We start from the raw sequence: 15,766 nt of genomic DNA on the forward strand, positions 1-15,766 counted from the left end.
GGAAACATCATAATAAAACAACTGACAACAAAAATCAGAGCAAAACATCAAAAAATATAGTGAAAGGAAAAAAGATAAAGACACGTTATATTGCTATCTTCAAAGAAACAATAGTTAGCCTGAAGGCTGACTTCTGAGCAGAAATGATGAAAAGCAGAAGGCAAGAGAAGGACATTTTTAAAGAGCTAAAAATAATGTTAACAAAAAAATTCTACTCCCAATTCCCACCTAAAAATATTTCAAATATAAAAGATAAATAAGACTTTTTCAAATGAATATAAAATGAACAGTGTTATCACTGTACCCAAAGTAATGTTAAACATCAACCTAGCAGAAAAAAAAAAAATCTGAGAGAAATAGAAAATACTAAAGTATAAAATCAAAAGCATCACCAGATAAAAATATATAAATACATTAAAAATGAATGTTGACTCTATAAAAATGTAAAATAATGTAGAAATTCATGAGAACAATAATACTAAAGTATTGTTCATAAGTAGCATAGTTTTAGCATTATGCAAAATAAGATAAAATATAACTATTTCTTTATTGAATCATTTATGTTGTAAACTCTAGATATTCCAACAAAAATTTTTTAAGTAAGTAATCACCAGTTAGAAAATAAAATAATGAGTTGATGAATTCAAAGGAGCAAAAGAAAATAGAGATAATATTTAATGTTAAATGACTGGTCAATTATAGAATAAATAGTGTCATATCAGATATAAAGTTAAACATGTAAATAATTATATAGAATATAAATATTCAAATTAAAGATTGAAATGATCAGAGTGAACAAAATACCAAAACCATAGTTTTTGCTGTACCTGAGAAACTCATGAAAGGATAGTTGGATATGAAAGGTTGGAAAAAGTTTTTCTACATAAACTCTAACCAAAAGTAAGCTAGTATAGATATACTGATATTTGATACAGCAAATTTTAATGCTGAAGTCCTCACATCACATGAACAGTTGCTTTATACAATTCAATTTGGCAGAAATATTTCAAAATTTAAATATGCAAACATACAATAACATGCCTTCAAATAAGTTTAATTGACAAAGTTGAGGTAGATATAGAGATCTCCACAATCATTAAGGAATATTCTTCAAAGAAACACCCAGGACACAGAATAAATCACAACGACAACTAGAAAAATAATTTACATGAATGCCAGTAAAGATATATCAACACTTGTCAGGTGTACTTAAAGCAGTGTTTACAGGATACATTTATCAACTTGAGGGTATATATTTGTATTAGTCAGTTCAAGCTGCCATCACAAAATATCATAGACTAGGGGTCAAGCAACAGAAATTTATTTCTTACAGTTCTGGAGGATGAGAACTCCAAGATCAAGGTGTTAGTTGATTCAGTTGGCCCATGAGAACTGTTTTTCTGGCTTTCAGACAGCCATCTTTTCACTATGCGTTCACAAGACTGAGAGAGAGAGAGAAAGCAAGTTCTCAGATGTATCTTTTTATAAGGGCACTATTCACATTTTAAGGGGCCCACCTTCATAACCTTATTTAAACCTCATTAACACCCAAAGGTCCCACCCCATTTCCAAGTACATTGGGATTAGGACTTTATGAATTTGGGCAGGGGGATACAATTCAGTTCCTATAAAATTATCGATTTTTTCCAATATTGGAAAAGAGAAAATGCTAAAAATTAATGATATAGGTTTATATTTCATGAAGCTATAAAAAGTACAGCAGAATCAAAGCAAAAATTTAGAAGAAATAGAATTATTAACATCCAACTAAGAGCAAAAATTATTGCAATAGGAAAAACTTACAATAGAGAATATACTTAAAAGGTAAAATTAATTTTAAAAGCTAATGCAAAACAGACTAGTCAAGTAGAAAAGACAAAGTTAGAATTACTTTTCTAATTGTACAAAATGAGGCATTGCTAATAATCATAGTGCTAATAAGAGATTATTCTGTACGTTTGTTAATATTTTCTTTCTTGTTCTACATAATGCTTATGTGAGTGTTTTCAATTTGTGAATATTAATCAAGTTATATACTTAGGGCCAGTCTGTTTTCCTTGTGTATGTTGTACCTCACCAATAATCTAAAAATATATATATATATATTATTAAAATTACTTTTTATGGGATGAATAGGTTCTCTGACCTGACTTGAAACACATGTGCAGAAATGAAGTAACTATCACAAAAGAAGCAATAACTGTGGACATTTCAGATTGGCCTAAAAGTTTGTTTCCAAATAAAAATGACATTCATTGCATTCTAATAACCTCATATAAGGGACATTTTAAAAAAGCATAACACTTTAGGTATATTACAATGATAGGCACCTAAGAGAAAATATTCTTATTTATCATTTCCTCCCAATGAAAATAACCATATTCAGAGATAATACATGTTATAGAATATAAATGCATTTTTGTACCTATATCTCATTCTGGATTACCTTTTATTTAAACCACACAAATATAAGTTAACCAGGTCCTGGGAATAAAGATGAATAATTAAGTATGTTGGAAAAATAATAAAGTGAAGGAATGTTTAATAAAGTAATGATGAGCATTGTACATATTACAGATACATTAGATGAGCTTAATTAGGAAATCCTAATTTTTCAAGGGTACAAGTGCTTTCAGGTCAATAAATAAGATAACTTTATGTATGAGAGAAAATATACTCATCAAGAAAAATTAGCTATTTCACAACAGCAGCAAAAGCCAAAATTGACAAATGGGATCTCATTAAACTAAAGAGCTTCTGCACAGCAAAAGAAACTACCATCAGAGTGAACGGGCAACCTACAGAATGGGAGAAAATTTTTGCAATCTACTCATCTGACAAAGGGCTAATATCCAGAACCTACAAAGAACTCAAACAAATTTACAAGAAAAAAACAAACAACCCCATCAAAAAGTGGGCAAAGGATATGAACAGACATTTCTCAAAAGAAGACATTCATACAGCCAACAGACACATGAAAAAATGCTCATCATCACTGGCCATCAGAGAAATGCAAATCAAAACCACAATGAGATACCATCTCACACCAGTTAGAATGGCGATCATTAAAAAGTCAGGAAACAACAGGTGCTGGAGAGGATGTGGAGAAATAGGAACACTTTTACACTGTTGGTGGGATTGTAAACTAGTTCAACTATTATGGAAAACAGTATGGCGATTCCTCAAGGATCTAGAACTAGATGTACCATATGACCCAGCCATCCCATTACTGGGTATATACCCAAAGGATTATAAATCATGCTGCTATAAAGACACATGCACACGTATGTTTATTGCGGCACTATTCACAATAGCAAAGACTTGGAATCAACCCAAATGTCCATCAGTGACAGACTGGATTAAGAAAGTGTGGCACATATACACCATGGAATACTATGCAGCCATAAAAAAGGATGAGTTTGTGTCCTTTGTAGGGGCATGGATGCAGCTGGAAACCATCATTCTTAGCAAACTATCACAAGAACAGAAAACCAAACACCGCATGTTCTCACTCACAGGTGGGAACTGAACAATGAGATCACTTGGACTTGGGAAGGGGAACATCACACACCGGGGCCTATCATGGGGAGGGGGGAGGGGGGAGGGATTGCATTGGGAGTTATACCTGATGTAAATGACGAGTTGATGGGTGCTGACGAGTTGATGGGTGCAGCACACCAACATGGCACAAGTATACATATGTAACAAACCTGCACGTTATGCACATGTACCCTAGAACTTAAAGTATAATAATAACAATAAATAAAAAAAATAAAAAAGAAAAATTAGCTATTTCACCTAATTAAAAAAAAAAAACAGGGTTCATTTATGGGTTCAAGGTTAACAGATTCATCTAATACATGTTTTAACCTGTTTCTCAGGAATCCATTCATTCCTAATAAATCCCAGATTGTTCCCTTTACATACCTACAGAATCTGTGGTGTGAACTGATTTTTAACTGTGTCAATTCTGTAGCTAGCAAAGACAAAGGCATTTTTAGGCCCATCCGTAATTCTTTACCAGTTATTTGAGCTGAGACTTTACATGTCAGAGTTTGCTTTTAGAGCTACAAAAAGATGTTAGAAAGCAATGAGTGCAGCTGTTGTAGTTCTCGCTTCAGCTGTAGTAACAAGAGACATACTAACAGGCATTTAGTCTCCTAAATTCTATCAGTCTATCTCTTTGTCCACTTGAAATAGTTTGAAATAAGGCACAACATATAGCTGTATACTGACTATGAGCAGCGCTGGTTACTTTTCCCAGATCATAAAAGCTTTCAGGAATTCGTACTGAGCAAGACCTATATATAAATGAATATCAGGGAACACAAATTGCCAGAGTGAGCAAAAACATGACCTGAAAATTGACATATGGCAACAATAATACACTCTGAAATGTGATTTTCAAAAGCAAGAGCGACTAATTATGGAGATATAGTCTTTAATCATCCAATATTTTCTAATATAACTTTACTGATATTTAAGGGAAAACAAGTTATAAGGCTTTTTGAGGTAAAATTGGAATTTTGACTATAAATGCATTGAGTAGGAGAAACATGAGTGGCGTAATTGCATTCTGGTCGTGGATCAGAAGAAAAGAAGTTTGGGTTAAAAAATGTAAATGACCCAATTCAAAAATCTGGAACAATATTATTAATTTTCTCTCCTTTTCCACTGTGATTTAATGATCTCTGGATACACATCCATTAATAAAAAACATCAGAAATATCGTTTTATACAGTGAACATACTTGATAGAAACTAATCTCCTCCATTTACTACCTTATAAATCCCAATATTTGCTTTAAAACCCAGTAGTAACGCCTCTCTCTTCTTAAGATGAACACATTTTCCTACTTCAATGGCTCCAAAAACACTTTATAGATACATTTACTTTGTTTTAAATGTTTTTATCTCACGCTATTATTCATTTATGAATTTTCTTTATATATCTTTTCCCTTAGTATGGTACCTAGATAAGGATCATAATCAAAATGAACATAAGAAAAATTTTGTAGGCTCACTTTTTAAAAATAAAAATGACTTTTAGAGAATATGCAAAATGAAAATGACTAAATCAACTGAGATAGTTTTGCATATGTGTGTATAAAGGTATTTAGCAATATAATTGGAAAAACAATTAAATACTAGATATTTTAAGAAACGTTCTAAAATCTAATTAAGCAAATTTTTTCACAGAAAATAGGAAACTATGAAACAGGAGACAATTAAACCAAAGTCAAGTACTTATCCATCTATACTTGTCTATGGTCTGTCTATACATTTCCATATAGTCATCATTTATTATGTATGTATAACAATACGTATATTAAGTGTATATATACACACACACAAACATATATGCGTGTGTGTATATATATATGTGTCTCTGCATATATATTCTATGTATATGTTTGTGTTTGTGTGTGAGACAAAGTCACAAATATTATGCTTACATAAATAGGGTGCCAGGCTTCTGATCAAATTATCTTATTTTTTAAAGGGATAATCTCTCCAATTAATGAATACTCAGTGTATAATAATTATCAAACTGCCACAGTAAGGTAATTCTTTTTGCTAAATTAATAGCTATGTTGGAAAGTATAAGTATTCCTCTTTTCTTCTGAGAATTCCAAAAGTTGTTAAGCCAAATGAGCTATTATGTGAGTCTTAGCCATTCTTATCATCTATGAATTTTTCATTATATTACTCTTTCAAATTTTGATTTTTTATAAATGGGTCTAAAAAATAGGCTTACCTAGACATATTTGAAATGAGCAAATGGAAATTTTTGACAGCTTGCATAAACCACTGAAACTGCATTTAAATGACACTGAACTCCTGAGTCTTTAATAGGTGGTTAGTCATTCTTGCAAATAAGATTTTTCATTTTAATTCAATACAGCAGTCTTGCCCACAAAAACCTACATTTCAGAACTTCTAATGAATTTGGCAGATCGTACAGAATTTTATTATGAGAAGTAAAGTATGCAGTAAATATGTATTATATTCCATTTCCTAGTTTGTATACGTAATTTTAAATATGTCTTTTATAGAAAATCATAATAATATTATAAATATTTTACTGAAAATCATAATTCCTTATGAATGATTCAATATAAAACTTGTTTGTATATTTTTTGAACCGCCAAAAATAATTTCCCTGTAGTTACTTAAATCAAAAATGATGAAATAAATTTCCTTCCAACTTCCAGAATGAAGTTTAGCCCCAAAGGTATTCAGTGGAAAAGCTGTAAGCCACGGAAAATGAGGCTTAAATTCAAAGTGCCATCTCAGAAGGCATAATAAAAATGGATTTTCAGTCTGCCCCAAACACAAATAGTAATGCCATAAAATATGAAATATTGCAAGTGTGCTATTGCCATCTTTAATTTTTATAGTAGAATTTTCCTCAGATCTTTCTCTATGCTAGAAATAACCTTATACCCCATGAAAGTCATCCCCTTCTTTTTCCAGACCTAGAAACTTGGATGAAGTATCAAAATATGTGAATTAAAATATGTGCTGATTTTGGACATTAAAAAAATAGTGTTGCAAATCATATAGACATATAAATTTTTTAAAAAATGACACAAATAATTGGAAACCATCCTTTGAAATGACACTTTAATGGGATAATTTAATCTAAATAATTTATAGAATGAAATTGGATTGATCCACTAGAATAGAATTGGAAGGACCTAGACCGATAGACTTTAGTATGGCTTTAAGACTCCATTGCCTACTGCTGGATTATAGTCAATTAGGGAGTGCTCTCAAACATAGGGCTCAATAACTCAATCCTGCACTGTATTGCTCTATTGTTTATTTGCAGTGATTCAGCAAGTGTGGGATTAAGGGAGTAGGATTGGATTTACCTATAGTAGGTACATTTGGAAGTGTGTAAACTACTAGAATGATGATTTGCTGCCAGAGGCTATTACAGTAACTACAAAATCTTGGATTTCTAGACATACAGCCTGTGTGATTGTGCATGTGTGTGTGTGTGTGTGTGTGTGTGTGTCTGTGTGTGTATTTGCACTGCTATTTTAGGACATGATCTCATTATTCCCTTTCTACTATCATAAATTTCACTCCACAGGACACCTATCTGCTGGCCACACTTTTCCCCCCATGAAACTAAACTAAATCGACCCGTTAATCAGTTCTTTATAAAAGGTATCCACCTTGTCTCATGGTTTTCCTGGCACTTATTTTTGTAACATAAATCACAAGTTCTGTAATTTTTACATTAATAAGTATCAATAACATCTATTTGCAAGGACCAAAAAAAGCAACACTGGAGAGTTTCCAAGGGTTCAGTGTATTATAGTCACAAATGTCAACAGTAACAGCAGATTGCACATTAAGTTTATTATAAAACTTACACTTATGTTTAATTACATAAAATGGGTACATTTAAGAGTGAGAGTTATTATATCACTAGAACACCATTTTTAATATTTCTGACATGAATCCTAGTTACTATATTCCAAATATCAACCCTTAATAAATGTATAATTTAGTGAGCTCCAACAAAAACGATTTTAGTGAATTCCAATAAAAATCATTCCTACTTATCTGATTATGGGGCTTCCTCAATAGCTCTTTATTAATCTCACTTAAGTCTTTAGTTTGCAATCAGAACAATTTTTCAAATGAAGTTGGGCTGAATATCTTGTGTTTTATATTCATACAATGCAGAAATATCTGCTTTTTATAAAATTGTTTTCTTTGGTCAAAGTTTTGTTGCAAAGTCCAGAGTAATAGAGGTCAAGTAGTAAACATTGTACCATGTAGAACAAAGGCTCCAGCTGCCAGAAACAAATGTGTTGATTTGTTTTTGCTTGGGGCTACTATCCCCTAGGCCTTGTTTTATGTGGCTCTTGGGTAGGCAGTGGTTTCCACAGAAAGCACATCCTTTAGGATAACAATCCCAGGACTAATTTGGCACCTAGAGGGACTAGTTATTGATTCTCCACTCAACATTAGGTTCCACATAACCCAATTGACCCTATATTTTGGACATAGTAATTAATCTTGTTGAAAATATTGAAAATGCTTATCAATGAACTTGTGCCTTATTTAAGATGAAAGTTTATGCCTAAAATGAGTTGTGACCTAATGCAATCAGTACCTTTAGACATTTGTATTTGTTATGATTTTGTTCTCTCCATCCTGACCTAAGAATAAAGATGTTGCCAATGTTACCAGTACATTTCCAGCATTGCCAATGTCCCATAAATTTTATAAATTGAGTGTAAATCCTTGGTCAGATTCCATCATTCCTGGGACCCCAGTAACAAAATGCTTTGAAGTGACGTTTTGGATATACAGAGAATTCTTTTTGTTGTTAAAGTGGCTTCATTATTTTTTAATTCATTAAAAACGTTTATTGAATACCTACTATATGCCTGGCAATCTGCTCATGCTGGGGTTGTATCTATAAGCAAAACTATGGAAACTCCTGTTTTCAGAGCTTATGTTCTTCAGAAAAAGAGAGGTAACAAATGGGATACATAAGTGAAATATATAGCATTTTTATATAGGTAAGCTCAAAGGAAGAAAATAAAACTGTAAACAACTATAGGAAGTTGAAGGGGTATAATTTTAGATAGAATAAACAAGGAATATATTTTATATTTAAGTAAAGATGAAAAGTAAGTGATCAAGCAAGCCAAACAGTCAAAGAAATGCAAAAACAGTAGAAATGAGATGTCATTACATACACATCAGATTGGTATATTTTTACAAAGCTGGTAGCAATTTTACAAAGCTATAATGGTTAGTCTTCTCAGAGATTCAGGTAAAAGCATATACATAAACTTTGCATCCATGTAATTTGTTCCAGCTTTCTCAGGTAATCCTGCAATGTAAATTAAATATAAAATACACATACTCTTCACATTAACAATCTCATTCGTTTGTTTTGGCCATACAATTAGATAGACAGATATAAATATAGATATATACATAAGAAGCAATATATGTTAAATGTGATTGTTGTTCCGAGAAAAAATAAAAAATCACTATGGTGAATGACTACCAATGAAGGATTGACTGAGTAAATATATTACTCACAAATGCTACAAGTGAGAAATATATGTTGTTATTGGACAATTTTGACTAGATGGCCTACCCTAGTCATAGATGGCATTAAATCAGGGGCCCCTAATTTAGCAATTAATTCTAAAGAATGAGTTAGAATTAGACTGAAAAATAAAATACAGTGAGAAGTTAATTATGAGAAGAAAGTGAGAAAAGTCTCATGGGAGAGAGAAGTAGGATGTTGCAGAAACTGAAAAAGGCCCATAATACAGGCTTGAGAGGAAAGTAAAGTGTAGTATAAAGTAATCTATTGAGGTGAGTATGTCATGGTTGGCAAGGATAATAATTTTTAACTTAATTATCAGCAATGTAAAGCATGTTATAAGCATTTATGACAATGTGAGTGGTTAGATCATATAAATATTTTGGAAAGATCACTTTGATCTCAACATATAGCAAATAGGTGTGAACACAGCTGAAGTATCATGGAAAAAGAGAAACACTGCCATGAAGTATGAAGTGATTATACATTTAACAACCAAGGAGGCAATGGAGATGCAGATACAGGTTACACTTATGAATTAAACTGGTCAAGACTAAGTCATGACTTAAATATGAATGAACAAAAGAAAACTGTTTTCAAGGAGAATCTCAGATTTCTGAGAAAGGACTGGCTAGAGATAGAATTTAGGAATGATTTATATTCAGTTGAACTTCAAAGTGGGATAGTGACTATAATAGCATAGGGAGAAAATAAATAAATTGTGAGGAGAGGAAGCACAACACAGCATGTTACGTAAGTGCAATGGCCTATAGAATAGTGTGAACCTACAGATTGGTACAGTGGCAGAAGAGAATGCATATGAAGCAAAGTAAGTAAATTAGGCCAAATTTTCAGCTGTGCTGTATGTACCTGACCTATCAAGAAAAATGAGACCCTATTGCAGACAAGTATTCCTGGACTGAAATATAAAACAAAACTCAATAATAATGTTTATAGAAATTTATATAAGCCTAACAAAAAAGAACACAAGTAATCAGAAAAACAAAGATAATTCTAACATGAAAGAGGAAGACTAGCAATTTGTATTTAAGGCCAATAATATGAAAAGGGGTAAATATGCATATTAAAATTGAGTAAATATACATATTATGCTATACTTACCATATCTATTTACTTGGAAAATAATAACATCAATTATATGAAACCCCTCCAAAAAATCAACTCAAAAGACCAAAGACGTGGAAATCATGGTATATAAAAATAATTTCCACAAAGTAAATAAAGATTGACTGTTTAAAAGTAATTACCACAATAAAATAACTAGCTAGCTTAATTGTACAAAGAAGAACTATGCATCAATTAAAAATGGAACCATAGCAATGAGGTTCATAGATTATGCAACCTATGCAATTAAAACTTTACTGACTCTTTATGGGCATTCTTTACTATTCTTTTATGTTTGCCAGCATGATAGACAGATATATCTAAAGTTTTAATTTTCGTTTCTTTGATTACTTATGAAGAGAATAGGTTTTCACGTGTTACTTAGCAAGTTAATTTCTTATTAGATGAATTATTCAATTTAAATTTGGTTCACTTTAATCTGTAATTAGTTTGAAAAAAATAATTGTGGTAATACCACAAAACTCTTATCCATCGTTGGTTTAAAGCTATGTATCCTGTTTTGAAATGTTGATATTTATAAAAGAGAAGCTAAAAATGTATTACTTTATATAATCTTCAAATAATATACTTGTAGTTTAGATAACTTCTCTTATTAAAATAATGTTTTCACCCTTATTACCTTATTTTCTTTCTTGCCCTCTGAATTTAGTGTTTCAAGTTTGAGGTGTCATAAAGTTTACAAAGCATCTAATTACTTCTGAAACACACTACTACCTCTTAAGCCTGTTTGAGTTATCAGTGCTACTGACTTAATAGTTGAAATGCCTGCCTACCTCCTCACCTTGTTTTTCGGAAAAGGCTAATATAACTATAGTAGTAAACAGGTAGCTCAATGAAGCAATGTAGCAATACCCACAGCCCCGAATCTTAGAGCATTGACTTCTAGTCATATATTTTAGTCAAGAACTTTCTCCTAGGAATGTCCTCTAGTCATTTTGTGCATTTAGCTTTTATGCTTAAGGGTATAAACCTAAAGTAATAGTTGTAAGGGATTAATTATTTCTTTTAATTTGGCTAAACACCTTTGTTAGTTATTCATTGTTGAAAATAATATCTGTTCACAATTGTATTGCCATGAAAGTGTGGGCATACACAAAATTGGAATCTCAATTTTTAATTTTTGTATTAACACCAACACCAACCATAACATTCCTATTATTGTAGTTTTAGAGTATTGAAATCAGATTGATTTCAGTACTTGACTTTGTTTGCTTTTGTAAAAATCATTCCACCACTAACCTACATTATTATAGAAATAGAAATGTATAACAATAGTATAATTATGTATACCTGTCTATTGAGATATATATATATCTCACAAAATTAACAGAAAAATATTTTAAATCATTATTTGGTAAAAGAAAAATTATAAATGAAAATTAATGAAAAAATTACAGATTAAAATTTATAAATGTACTCAAAACATACTTGGAGGGATATTCTAATGTAACATATACTTGTCTAAAATGAAGAGTAAATAAAGACTAATATGCAAGGACTTGTTTATCATGCATCTCACTATGCAAAATGGGACTTTTAGGAGATTGCACTGTAAATAAGTATCTTAGCTATGAAGTGCATCTTAAAACTTATTTTCTCTAAACTCAAAATATAGTCTTCAGATGTACTACATTTTTTTTTTTTGTTTTTCTCCCTTTCCTATCAGACAATCCCTTGTACTTTACCTGATATCATGCTTGTTCAGAAGCTCCTGAGGCCTATCTTAAAGCAAAGCAGACATGGAGACCCAACTGTGGAACTCTTTCCTACCTAGATATTATCTCAAAGTAAGTAATTTACAACTTGTCCACAATCCAGATGATTCCAGCTAGGATTACAGGTAGATAATAATTCAAGATAGCCATCAGGACAAAACATTCAGATCTGCACCATACACCACTCCCATATGTTTCCCATACCAAGTTTCCTTTTATAAACCTCCTTGACAAACCCTAAAATTTTAAATGATCTTTTTGAAGCATAATTCTGGCCATTTCCCAACTGCTAGCATTTGAACAAAGTTGGTTTCCTCACCTCACTTTGCTTCTTTTATTTTTGCTGTCAAGCAGCAAGTGGCCAGACTTTTGTTCGCTTAGACATTTGGTGCCCTATGTGAGGAACTGTGTGATTCGAGTAGCTTAGCCTGCTTGTCTCTGCCTAGTTTCCAACAAGTGGAGCAATTGGTGGCAGCAGTGTGCCAGGATTTATCTGTTCACATTACCATGTGGAGTAATTGCTGTTCATAAATGTCATTTACTTGTGGATAGTAGACCCTGTAGCTGGGGATTCCAGAGACATCTCAGCAGCTGCTGAGGATGTTTTTGTCCCAGGGATTTCCTTTATGTCCAACGTGGGTTCTTTTCTATTTCCCTAAGCATCGGCTGGTCTGAGAAATAAAGGGAAAGAGTACAAAACAGAGAAATTTTAGAGCTGGGTGTCCAGGGAGACATCATATATCGGCAGGTTCTGTGATGCTCCCGAGCCATAAAACCAGCAAGTTTTTATTTTCAAAAGGGGAGGGAGCGCACGAGGAGGGTGTGGATCACAGAGATCACATATTTCACAAGGTAATAAAATATCACAAAGCAAATGGAGGCAGGGCGAGATCACAGGACCACAGGATGAGGCAAAATTAAAATTGCTAATGAAGTTTCGGGCATGCATTGTCATTGATAACATCTTGTCAGGAGATAGGGTTTGAGAGCAGACAACCTGTCTGACCAAAATGTATTAGGTGGGAATTTCCTCCTCCTAATAAGCCTGGGAGCTCTACAGGAGACTGGGGCTTATTTCATCCTTTTGTCTATGACCATAAGAGACAGCCACCTCTAAAGTGACCATTTTAGAGGCCTACCCTCAGGGGCACATTCCCTTTCTCAGGGATGTTCCTTGCTGAGAAAAAGAATTCAGCGATATTTCTCCTATTTGCTTTTGAAAGAAGAGAAATATGGCTCTGTTCTGCCCAGCTTACCGGCCGTCAGAGTTTAAGGTTATCTCCCTTGTTCCCTAAACATTGCTGCTATCCTGTTCTTTTTTCAAGGTGCCCAGATTTCATATTGTTCAAGCACATATGCTCTATAAACTATTTGTGCAGTTAATGCAATCATCATAGGGTCCTGAGGTGACATACATCCTCCTCAGCTTACAAAGATGATGAATTAAGAGTTCAGAGTAAAGACAGGCATAGGAAATCAAAAGGGTATTGATTGGGGAACTGATAAGTGTCCATGAACTCTACACAATTTATGTTCAGAGATTGCAGTAAAGGCAGGCATAAGAAATTATAAAAGTAGTAATTTGGGAAACTAATAAATGTCCATGAAATTTTCAAAATTTATGTTCTTCTGCCATGGCTTCAGCCATTCCCTCCGTTCAGGGTCCCTGGCTTCCCACAACACCATCAGTGGCCTACAACACTTTGCTAACACAAGAAAGTGGCCCTGAGGAAGTTGACAGGCTTCAGAGCTGGGTAAGTTGACTATAGTACTCTAGGGACTCCTCCATCTCTACTCTCTGAGTCTTAGTGCCATCTGGGTTTAGCATCCTATGCTAATTTTGTGGTGCTGTCTGTATTTGAGACACGATCTAAGACTTTTTCTTCAGTCTCTCCTTTTGGGGACCAGTTTGGAATGCTCTTTCTGTATTAGAACCATTTGTGTTTGTGTCTGTGATTACTGTTATTCTTTGCATTGCAAGTGTTTCACATGGTCTGTATTCCATCTGTAAAGTGGGGTTCTACCAGACAATACCAAGTTCATATGATTGTCAGAAAGCAGCAACATAGGCTGCACCTCTCGGCACTAGAGAAGTAACAATTTCCAGCTTCCTGGCCCCTGATTTTGCCATTCTCTTTGGGACTCTAGAATATTTCATATGTCTTGTCAAGCTCTGTGGGTGAAGAAAGCATGTGAACCCTTTTCTAGACTGAGACTCAAGATGGTCATATGTTATAGTCTGTTCTCGTGCACATTTTAAACTGATGGGCAAATTACAGTAGGACAAATTGAGAGCTCAAATGGTTAACCTGAAACTATAGAGTTAACTAGAACCTTCTAAACTCTACATATTTCCCATTTTTTTTTTCTTTGTTCTTTGAATGCCATTTTTCAGCTATTGGTGTTCAGATAAAATTCACTATTTTAAGGTTCCATGGAGATTTTGTTTTTCTTATACATTTTAGCCAAATCTTGCTAAAAGGTAAAATTGGAAACTCATTTGAAACTCAAGAAAATAAAAGAGGCTTTTAAAAAAATCAAATTGTCTGCTTTACCCAAAATTTTGCTCTACAGCTTTCCTTGGATTAGCTATCAGGGAAAGTAAAATTTAGCCTAGTTAATGTTTCAATTTGTTCAGAAAAATAATTTAGATCCAGCTATATTTTTTAAAATGGTGAGTTTATATTGCTATATTTGGCAAAATTTCTGAGGTAAAAGCTATTGGATCTTTATTTGCGTGTATGTATATTTAGATATGTTTATACATTATGTACATGTATTATGTCATATGTGATGTCTAAAATACTATCAAATTGATGTAGAAGTAAATAAACACTGATAAATTAAATCCAAATCTTTTTCAAGTTCATATAAGCTTAGTAATTTTAGATAAATAGAAGTGATTTCAAAACTGTTAATAAAATAAAAATAGAAGCATCTTCTGAATTGTCAGCTACATTTTTGTTGGTTAAATAAGACTTATATTTATCTATGGTAGATATTATAAGGTTTAAGGTGTGGCATCAAATTTATAAGACAATAAATCCAGCTAAAAGGAGAATAAACTTTGTGCAATTTTTTTGAAAAATAAGACTAATTTAATATTGTTAATTTTTAATAAAACAGTTAAATTTTATGTTATTGGCAAAATGCCTAGGTGTTTAAAGTTCTTACTTAAATGAACACCTGATCTTCACAGACTTTAAAAATTATTAACAGCCAGACCTTTGGGAGGCTGAGGTGGGTGGATCACAAGGTCAAGAGATCAAGACCATACTGGACAATATGATGAAACCCCGTCTCTACAAAAAGTACAAAAATTAACTGGGCATGATGGCACACATCTGTAGTTCCAGGTATTCGGGAGGCAGAGTCAGGAGAATCACTTGAACCCAGGAGATGGAGGTTGCAGTGAGCTGAGATCGCGCCACTGCACTCCAGCCTGGCAACAGAGCAAGTCTCCATCTCAACAAAAAAAAAAAAAAAAAAAAAAATTAACAGAAAAAAACTAGGGAATGTATAATTCTGCATATAATGTTTTCCAAAGTAAGATGTGTTTTAGATAAAGAAAAAATTATTTTAAAATAACATAACATATTCTTAATAAAAATAAATTTTTTCTAATTCAAAAGTTATTTATGTAACAAAATAAAAGAAACCAGTAATAAAGAGAGGTGCAAAAAAAGGTTATAGAGGCATTTTTTGCTAAAAACTTAAAAAAGCAATTTAGTATGAGAAAGAATCTTATGTGATTAAGCAAAATGATTAATGATTTAAGAAAAGAAAAATCAGGACAAAACAGAAAGTCAAAGCAT

This window comes from Macaca nemestrina, chromosome 6 (genome assembly GCF_043159975.1).
Source record: "Macaca nemestrina isolate mMacNem1 chromosome 6, mMacNem.hap1, whole genome shotgun sequence".
In the NCBI taxonomy this organism is placed as follows: Eukaryota; Metazoa; Chordata; class Mammalia; order Primates; family Cercopithecidae; genus Macaca; species Macaca nemestrina.